The sequence below is a fragment of the Mercenaria mercenaria genome, chromosome 1 (genome assembly GCF_021730395.1).
Source record: "Mercenaria mercenaria strain notata chromosome 1, MADL_Memer_1, whole genome shotgun sequence".
Taxonomy (NCBI): Eukaryota; Metazoa; Mollusca; class Bivalvia; order Venerida; family Veneridae; genus Mercenaria; species Mercenaria mercenaria.
This window is the reverse complement of record NC_069361.1, coordinates 100,783,630-100,794,155: the sequence shown is the minus strand read 5'-3', so window position 1 is coordinate 100,794,155 and position 10,526 is coordinate 100,783,630. Positions and strand designations below refer to the sequence as shown.

General features: G+C 33.5%; 1 long non-coding RNA gene across 1 annotated transcript; it reads right to left on the bottom strand.

Annotated features, from left to right (window-relative positions):
* Nucleotides 1–897: 897 nt before the first annotated feature.
* Nucleotides 898–9,030, bottom strand: LOC128547049 (uncharacterized). The gene is made up of 2 exons (XR_008366285.1): nt 5,522–9,030; nt 898–4,366 (listed from the first exon to the last, which is right to left on the bottom strand). It is a non-coding gene; the product is annotated as an uncharacterized LOC128547049 (long non-coding RNA).
* Between the last annotated feature and the right edge of the window lie 1,496 nt (nt 9,031–10,526).

The following is a 10,526-nucleotide window of genomic DNA, read 5'->3' as shown; positions in this document are numbered from 1 at the left end:
GCAAAAAGTTGTATACAGTTCAATAAGGAATAGACCATGTACACTTGGAGGGACAAAAATCTCATTAAGCCTCCAACAACCCTTGGTTACATTTGGTGTGAGGAAACAACTTTTTTTTGGAGATTTTTATGCTCCCCGAAGCTCCCCCTTCGGGGAGCATATAGTTGCTGCTTTGTCCATCCTTCAGTCTGTCGCACTTTTGTCCGGAGTATATAAACTTGAAAAGCATTAATGGCATTTGATTGAAACATCATATAATCATAGAGGCCATTGAGACAAAGTGCAGTGTCAAAGAATCATAACTCTACCTTACCTAGTTTTTTAATTATCTCCCTTCGTTATACAAAATAAGGCTTGTCCAGAGCATTACTTGAACAGTATGTCACATCATATGGCATATCATTGAAACTTCACAAAATGATACAGGCCATTGACAGGAAGTGCAATGTCAAAGAACCATAACTCTACCTTACTAGTTTTTGGATTATCTCCCTTTTTTCAATTTTCTTCTTTTTATTATCTCTATTTTTTTCATTTTTGTTTCCAATATGTTATTCCCCATACTGAGACAAGCACATGCATTAGGGAGCATTATTCCTTGTTGGTTATATTGTGACTTTCCATCTTTAGCTGGTGGAGATTCTAGGTGCCTCTGTATCATTTCAGACAAGGGCAGACATTTCAGTAGAACCACTTACCTTATGTAAACCAGGTGGATGGCTTACTGCTAGACTAGACAGTAAGCGAGGTTTTAATTCCACAGCCGTGAAGGGCAAGTGATAGAGACCTAACTTAACCACTTAGCCACAGAGGCCTTTTGTTCACTGGAAAGTTAAATTAAGCAGTAAATACGAATTGCGGCACAGTCTGTGGCAAAATACATAATAAACTCACAAATATAGACACACCATTTCAGTTTTATTATTTATTTTCTACAGTGCAAGAAAAATAAAGACATTGACAAATTTTATAATGTATGGTTTTCTACCAGATATAAAACATTTGGCATATTTTTTCTTCATGACGACTTATTTCTAAACTGACTTGTTCAAAAAGACTTAACAGTAGGTTTATGGTATTATATATAAAGTAACAGTATTATAGAGTAACATTTTTGTAATAATAAACTGTATGCAAAAACAATATCTACTTAAAATGAGCCTATATACAGATAACAGTAATATGTACATGAAGAATATACATAAAATCTTAAATCTGTACAAATTATCACAATAGGAATAAGGTTAAACAAAAGTAACATAACCTGTTAGATATTATATAAAGGATTATAAAAAAAAGAACATTCATTTGTATACAGTATTTGAGAGTGCTTGTGTCCCTATACCAGTGGTGTATGAATACCAGTTCTTCTATACATATAGTAGTGCTTCCATACTTACACTAGTAAGTGTATGAATACCAGTTTCCATGTACATATACCAGTACTTGGGTGCCTGTACCAGTCATACATGAATAAATGTACTTGTGTATCTACACCAATGTACACAAATACTTCTGTATGTAAACCAGTACTGCTGTACATACACCAGCTTTAATGGACAAATAAGAGTGCCTGTGTTTGTACACTTGCGTATGAATACAATGTATAAAGCAGTCCTCTGTTTACTGGCTAATATGTACTTAAAGTAGTAAGGTAAACATTAATGTGTAACCACTCTTGAAATTAAGTATGACTGTTTATCTGAAATATTTTGTCTATCAAGGATGCTGTTGAGGAATTTGGTTATTGTGTGTAATGGTGTAGCCAGTAATTACAACACGGTAATACACTGCACAAGCACACTCTGGTTTGAAAACTTGGAACCAGCATAACCCAAGAAGTCAATACATGCATTACTGTTGCTATAACCATCAACTACTGAATGATTCTCGCATGAACTGAAGCAGACCTCTACCCTTATGTTTGCACGCGTCAAACCCTGAATGAATTACGTATTTTTCATGGCAGTTTTATTTCACCAGAAGTCTTGCATTTTAACCGTTATCATGCTGAACACAATTGGTTCTGCCTTTGCGACCAGTGCAGATCATGGTCAGCCTGCACATCCGTTCAGTCTGATCATGATCTGCACAGTTCGCCATTTAGTCAGTAACTTTTTGGTATGCACCCCTTTTAACAGTTAATGGTATGGTCAAGTTTTGTAGAAATTTAGCAGGGTAAGGGATAAAAAAATAACCAACCTCATTTTGTTTCTTGGGTACAATGCCAGTTCATTTTCACACTGTTCTTTTTGCATGTTTACGAGTATTAGCAAAAATAAAGCAACCATGAATGTTACCCGACCTAGAATAAAATATTTTCTTGTTTTTGTTGGGTTTAACATCACACTGACACACAGTGACCATTTACTGCATTATCATAACTAAAATATGACTTCTCTCTCTTTTTTGTGAATCAAAAGGTTTCAGTATAGTTTAAATTAACATAAATCAGTTCATATCTTGAGAAAAAAGTTATAACAATCAAAGTATATATATATATATATATATATATATATATATATATATATATATATATATATATATATGAATATTTAATAATTATTATAACATAAACGAAACAACATATAAAAACAAAACAAAATGGAACCATTTAACGAGAAGAAACAAGACACAGTGCAGCTTCACTGTATAATTTTTGGTAAAATGAGTACATGTCCATAAAATAAAATAAACCCCTCAGCTATTTATTATTTTAGTAATATCATTGGCTTACCCATGAATTTCGAAGTAATGTTCGATCAACTAATAGGAGTCTGTCTACGTATCATTACACTAACAACTACATTATGTAGAAATCTTGTCACTGTGAAAAATAACAATTTTTCCAAAGTTTTTTCATGTCATGTGGTTCATACAATAAATGCACCAGTCTCAAAGAAATCGGATAACAAATATACTGTAGTTTGTAGTTATTCTAATAAATATCCTTCAAAACAACATGGAACAGGACCATTAACAACAGCAGTAAAGTCAACTTCGTTGATCTAAATCACCCAAACTTCAAAAAGGTAACACAGGAAACCAAAGAAGCATATTTCTCTAACAACAAAAGCAAGTTCTTTGGACTAAAGAATTTCAGAATAAGTTTTAAATCGTGTTTTATGTCCAACAGGGCCTAGTTGTTCGAAATTTTAACAGGTAATTAAGCCAACGGTCAATTAACTTTTAGACTTATATTTCAACAATATAGAAGACTTGGTAAAACAAATGTAAGAGTGAAGTATTATGAACACTGAAAAGTCTTTACAGTAGAATTAAACATTAAGCTAATGTTTCCCACCAAGGCTTATTTTGGATAAAAAGTTAACTGCCGATTAATTCAACAGCCGGTTAAAGTTTTGAACAACTGGGCCCAGTGCTTCACATCATTAACTTTGATTTTTCCAGCTCAAATATTCTTAATCATCTGCCAAACTTAACTTTGTTACTATTCACTTGCTTTGCTACTCAGAAGGCGACTGGACAGAAATGTACAGGAAAATTTTGCAGATACAGTTTATCAGTTGTTAAACTGAAGTTACAGGCTTTTGGATCAACACTATCAATATGTAAGTGTTCTGTCAATATTCTTGTATTTGCAAGAAGTCGCTAACAAACATATCCTTCCTGGAAAGTTTTATGTCAACAGTCATTTATTAGAATAAATACAGCAAAATAAACCTAGGAAAAGTTCTATACAAACAAAAATTACCCACTTCAAAATAATTATATATATAATAAAACAAAACAAAACTGTATACAAATAAAATAACAAGAAGAATTTAGTGCAATAACTTTTCAGTGTAAGATATAAACTTGGTTTTGACAACAAATGTCTGGCTATTATAAATGTATTTGTAAAACAAGAGGACCATGAGGGCCCAAACACTCATGCTCTGGTGAGCTTAATAAATGAAGAAAAAATACAACAGAAAAAAAAAACATTCATACAAATTAAACCCACTGAAAAATTTTAATGTGTTTGCAAATTTATACTGAAAAAAATTATATGATTTATTTTTAAAATAAAAAGTATTTGGGAAAAAAAAAGAAGTGCGTGCTTGAAGTGAATTTATTTTCTACCTGTTTTAGCACCTTTAGTTTTATACAGGTTATAATCTGTGCAAGTTATCATCTTTCTTGTGGGAGGGGCACTACCATCTCCAGAGTGTAATGAGTTATTAGATATGTGTCAAATATAGAAATGAGATCTAGGAAGGGAGACATGAACAGTTGACTTTGGTGGTGTTCAAAACTTGCATAATATCAGAAAATAATTATAAACTTTCGGCAATATGTATACTTTAAGTCTTATCATAGGTGTCTGTCAACCTTTGACAAATGGAAAAACCTAAAACAAGAGCTGTCCGTAAGACAGCCAAGCTCGACTATTCGAAATATTGTCCTAGAAGCAGGAAAATATTACCCAAAAAGGTTAAATATCAAAAGAGCTTTAAGTTCAAAAGGGGGAATAATTTGACCAAAATGCATATCAGTTATGGGACTTGCTGCTATCAACTAGTTTTATAACCCCGAAGACACATGTGAAGTTTCAAATCAATATCTGCATTAGTTTTGGAGATAATAACTTGCATGTAAAACTTTAACCAAAATTTTCTAAGTCTAAAAGGGGGCATAATTTGCTCAAAAAACATGTCAGAGTTATGGGACTTGACCCAGTGAGGTTGGTAATTGATCTAGAAAAAGAAAAAATAAGTTTCAAATCTATATGCCTTTTAGAAATAGTTGTATGTACTTGCACGCAAAACTTTAACCAGAATTTTCTAAGTCCAAAAGGGGGCATAATTTGGCCAAAATGAAGGTCAGAGTTATGGGACTTGCTGCTATCAACTAGTTTTATAACTCCGAAGACACATGTTAAGTTTCAAATCAATATCTGCATTAGTTTTGGAGATAGTAACTTGCATGTAAAACTTTAACCAAAATTTTCTAAGTCTAAAAGGGGGCATAATTTGCTCAAAATACATGTCAGAGTTATGGGTCTTGACCCAGTGAGGTTGGTAATTGATCTAGAAAAAGAAAAAATAAGTTTCAAATCTATATGCCTTTTAGAAATAGCTGTATGTACTTGCACGCAAAACTTTAACCAGAATTTTCTAAGTCCAAAAGGGGGCATAATTTGGCCAAAATGAAGGTCAGAGTTATGGGACTTGCTGCTATCAACTAGTTTTATAACCCCGAAGACACATGTGAAGTTTCAAATCAATATCTGCATTAGTTTTGGAGATAGTAACTTGCATGTAAAACTTTAACCAAAATTTTCTAAGTCCAAAAAGGGCCATAATTTGCTCAAAATACATGTCAGAGTTATGGGACTTGACCCAGAGAGGTTGGTAATTGACCTAGAAAAAGAAAAAATAAGTTTCAAAGCTATATGCCTTTAATTGATGGCTGTATGTACTTGCATGCAAAAACTTAACCAAGGTGTGACGCCGACGCCGACGCCAGGGTGAGTAGAATAGCTAGACTATTCTTCGAATAGTCGAGCTAATAAAACCAATGAAACAATGGGAAGGGTCGCAACCTTGACAACAGGTTATGCTAATGTCACAGACTTTTCTGTTACTTCAACTTGATGTATACTCATTATGGTAAAATGGATAGTAAAAGCAAAGCAGAGACAGATTTCTAATGTTGTTGTCATGGTCACTGAGCACTGTTTCTATGGCAACTTAGGAACTTAAAATAACTTTGAGTATTTAGTCAAATGGCTAAATAGCTCTACCATTTTACTGAAGGCCATCAAACATTTCATGTACTGGTAAAATAGTTGAAATTATCTTATTTTTTACATCTGTTACTGGATTAAAAAATTACGAAATTTCTGAGTCTGATACAGTCTATAATTAGATTAAAAATTATACCATTAACTTAATTAGGCGAGTTCCATTATAACCTGCCAATCAAATTCAGCATACAAAAGTATGAAACATGAAGTACCTATGGAAATAATACAGAATTGTTATTGTCAATGTCATCGTTTCAAATTTTAATGTAATTCATGAAGAAGTTAACAGAAATAATGTCAATTAAAATACAAGCTATAAAACTAGAGATACAAAATACGTAACCAAAGAAACAAAACTTATTTTGAACTGTAGAAATTCTTCAACAACTTACATTGTAAAAATACAACAAAGAACAATAATTATTTAACAGATCATTGCACCAGTATGGCACTAATGTAACTGCACATACAAGCGTAGATTGCAATAGTTTCATACCGGAGGCAATGATTTAAATGATGAATCATCAACATGAATAATATTGATGATAATGAACACATCCCGGTGACATTTTTCTTTCAATGTACTGGCAATGGATCACAATATATGTCTGCTGGTAATTCTTACATACAGTGAAACACTGCTAGCTTAAAGAACACTGAGGTTCACTTGTGCAATTCATGCAGTTCCTATATATATCTTCTATTTTTAGATATTTAATCCCTGGATAGAGAGAACATTTTTTTTAATCCTTGTGTGACCTACTGTATTCCTTTTTCATGTCATATGAAATATAACCAAAACAGACTTAAATGTATGCTGTTACTAATATTTCGGCTGTGAAATACCAACCAAGAATTTATTGTTTTTTTTACATGTATTCTACACGGTATGACAATATTTTTGCTTTAATATTCTTAGTTAATACTGCAATGCAGGGTTTAGAAAACAAGTTCAGTGAGAACATAACACCAACCCTTTATTAAAGCACTGATCCATCCAATACCTAATATAAGGTCTTAGTACCTTGGCAATCATAATTATGGGATAAAATGAGCTGTCCAAGCAGACAATGTGCTAGACTATTTTGATGCTGGACAGTGAAATAGAAAATATCTCAGGACCCTAGAGTTATCATTATAGTCATGTATACATCTGTAGAGGTAACAAAAATTTTCATGAGTTATTCAAGTTTCTGAATTAGCAAGATAAACTGAAACTAGAGCTATCACTCAAGGTGATTAATACCCCCAGACATCGCTCTGACATAGGGAAAGTAAAATGCTGCGGCAGTGAACTTTGAAGTTTTTTAGTATCATGCTTACAAAAATAAACTTTGGTTACCAGACTGCAACAAACATGACCCTAAAACTACAGCATAGGTTGCAGAATTTCTAGCCCTGAATCTTCTAGCAGTTAGTTCCATCTTGTCACATGACAGCCACTAGAGAAAAATGTTCCCTAAATGTGATATGATATACAAGAGTGAGATGTCTTTACCTGAAAGAAACATGCTAGTGAAAGACTTGCAAGTATTGTCATATTACAAAGATACCATATGAGACATGATGACACAACATAATGATATAATGATGTAAAGACAGAATGTACTGTCATATTTTAAAGATATCGACACAACATGATAACATAATGAGAAGATATAATGGTACATTAGCTATGTCTAAGGAAACATGAGAAGTCAAAAATGATAGGACCATAATCTGTGACAGGTGTAGTTGTGGCAAGTAGGACTGTACTCATTCCAGTAAATGTCACTTTTCAATTATTTTAGATTTTCTACAAATGTCATTATTTTGCATTACATAATAGTAAATTCGCTCCTCCACTCATTTTCAGTACATGTGAATATTCAATAATTAGCACTGTAAATGTCTCTTTTCAATTAATTTATTTTTAAGTACACATTAAAATTCAGTAAAAGTGATACATTTACATGAGGTGTCATTCCTCAATTAACATGTACTTTCATTTTAATGCCAATATTCAGCCATTTCCTTGTTAATGTCAAACCTCAACTATGAACTGCTTTTGAGAAAAGCGCATGTCTCCCACAACTGCCTAATCATCTGAACAGTAGTATATGAGTCAATCATGCACCAAGACCTCAACTGCCTAATCATCAGACATGATTAGGTCTTGGGGCATAAATGACTCATATACTACTATTCACAGGATTAGTAGTATATGAGTCATTTATGCCCCAAGACCTGAGCAATTTTTGGTAATTCAAGGGCTAAAATTCCGAAGTGCCTGGGTTGATTTGGCAAGTTATCGAACTTGGTCGAGGACTTATTGGCAAACACACTTTGTTCAAGTTTGGTGAAGATCGGATGAGAAACGTTCGACTTAGAGCGGGGACAAGATTTGTGACAGACGGACACACACACACACACACAGGAGGACACACAGACAGACAGGAGTAAATCAATATGTCTCCCACCACAGTGGTGTGGGAGACATAATTAATATTTCAGTAAATATTATTTATTGCATTTCTGATATTCAATAAACTGCCAAATATGTTATTGCAAGTAAATATCACTCCTCATGTCTGTAAATGTTATTAGCAACTACTTGTCATGCATTTCCGTGTTAATGTCACTCCTAATTAATCAATATTCAGTAAATGTCATTTCCTGAATAAATATGTATGCACTGGGTTTCAATTAAAGGTCATTTGCCAATAAAGAGCCTAATTGTCTATAATTCAAGGCAATGGTATTCAATTTCTGCTTTGTCACCTGACAATTAAAGCACTGCACATACATTTCCACAGAAAATCTTCATTTATGATACATATTGAATTTCAAACAAAACTATTACTTTTTTTTTGATTTTGCAAAGGTAGGTAGACAATATTTTAAGTACATCTACTGGGATGATCACAGCCATGATATATATAAATACACATAAAACAGATCTTGTTCAGAATATAAAATGGATGACAAAAATAATCTCCTATAGTTCCTGATGGAACAACAGATAAATAACCCACACACATTACAATAAACAGACAATAACAACATAGCACACCATTTGTAACATTTAACCTCACTGTTGTATATATGAGCCGTGCCATGGGAAAACCAACATAGTGGGTGTGCGACCAGCATGGATCCAGACCAGCCTGCGCATCCGCGCAGTCTGGTCAGGATCCATGCTGTTCGCTAACAGTTTCTCCAATTCCAATAGGCTTTAAAAGCGAACAGCATGGATCCTGACCAGACTGCGTGGATGCACAGGCTGGTCTGGATCCATGCTGGTCGCACACCCACTATGTTGGTTTTCCCATGGCATGGCTCACATATATTAATACGTCAGAAGAAAGAATGTAGAGCCAAATTCATGAAGGTGAGGTTTGAACCACAGAAGGTTCATCTGCACAAATCTTTGGAATAATCTGTAACATTCAACAGGACATTCAGGGATGTAAATACAAGTAGTCCAAGAGTGAAATTTCAGAAAGTCTGTAGCGTTGATAAAAAAATAGCAAAATATATGCAAGTTTAACAATGTAAATAAATATACTGTGAAATCATCTAATTTATAGTTAACTTATTTTCATGCATTTCATAGCTGGGTAGCACAATCATTTTATGTTAAAAACATGAACTTAACAAATTTATATTCCCCCAAAATTCCATTTTTTTGCCAAAATTCCAGAAATTTCATACCCAAGAAATTAAGTGATTTCACAGTGTGACAACTGACATTTAATTTACTAGAAATAAAATTAATTGTTCCAAATTTTCCAATTTAAATATTAACATGATTTCAATAAACACTCTTTTATTAAAAAAGAACAATGAGAAAATAACATTTTTAACCTTTAGCCGGCTGGCGGCAAGGGATTTTGCCTTTGCGACCAATGCGACCAAGATCAGGCTGTATATCCATGCAGGCTGATCTTGGTCTGCAATGTTTACTGTTTGGTCTGTAAATTTTCAGCTAACACTCCTGTATAATAAATGGTGCTGCCAAAATTGAATGATGGACTAGTCCATTTTAGAAATTTAGCAGGACAAAGCTTGATAAAAGGTTGTTCCAATACTAGCATTGATAATGGGTAATGTCCTGGAAGAAAGAACTGTCTGGAAGATAAAAAATATAAAAATACAGGGAATGCCAAGAAAACTTTTGTCTCTGAACATTACAGACAATACACAGCAATTACCTTATTGAACAATAATTCACGTTTCATCCATGTAATTTTTTTTCAAGAGATAAATACATCTAACATAAATCAATATGAGGGCATATATACATTCAGATGTCATTACAAAACATTTTGTTTACTAAAATGCCCATTATTTCCAAACATTTATAACCCTGTGTACTTTGAACATTATATTTTGTGCATAGACTTTACTCTCTAAAATCTCTAAACAAGAGGACCATGATGGTCCTGAATCGCTCACCTGTCCCCACATGACCCAGTTTTAAACCGAGTATGATGTCGTTTTTTTCTATTATTTGACATTGTGACCTAGTTTTTGAGCTCATGTGACCCAGTGTTGAATCTGACCTAGATATCATCAAGATAAAAATTCTAACCAATTCTCATGAAGATCCACTGAAAAATATGGCCTCCAGAGAGGTCACAAGATTTTTTATTATTTGACCTACTGACCTAGTTATTGAAGGCACGTGACCCAGTTTCGAAATTGATCTAGATATCATCAAGGTGAACATTCTGACCAATTTTCATGAAGATCCATTCAAAAGTATGGCCTCTAGAGAGGTCACAAGGTTTTT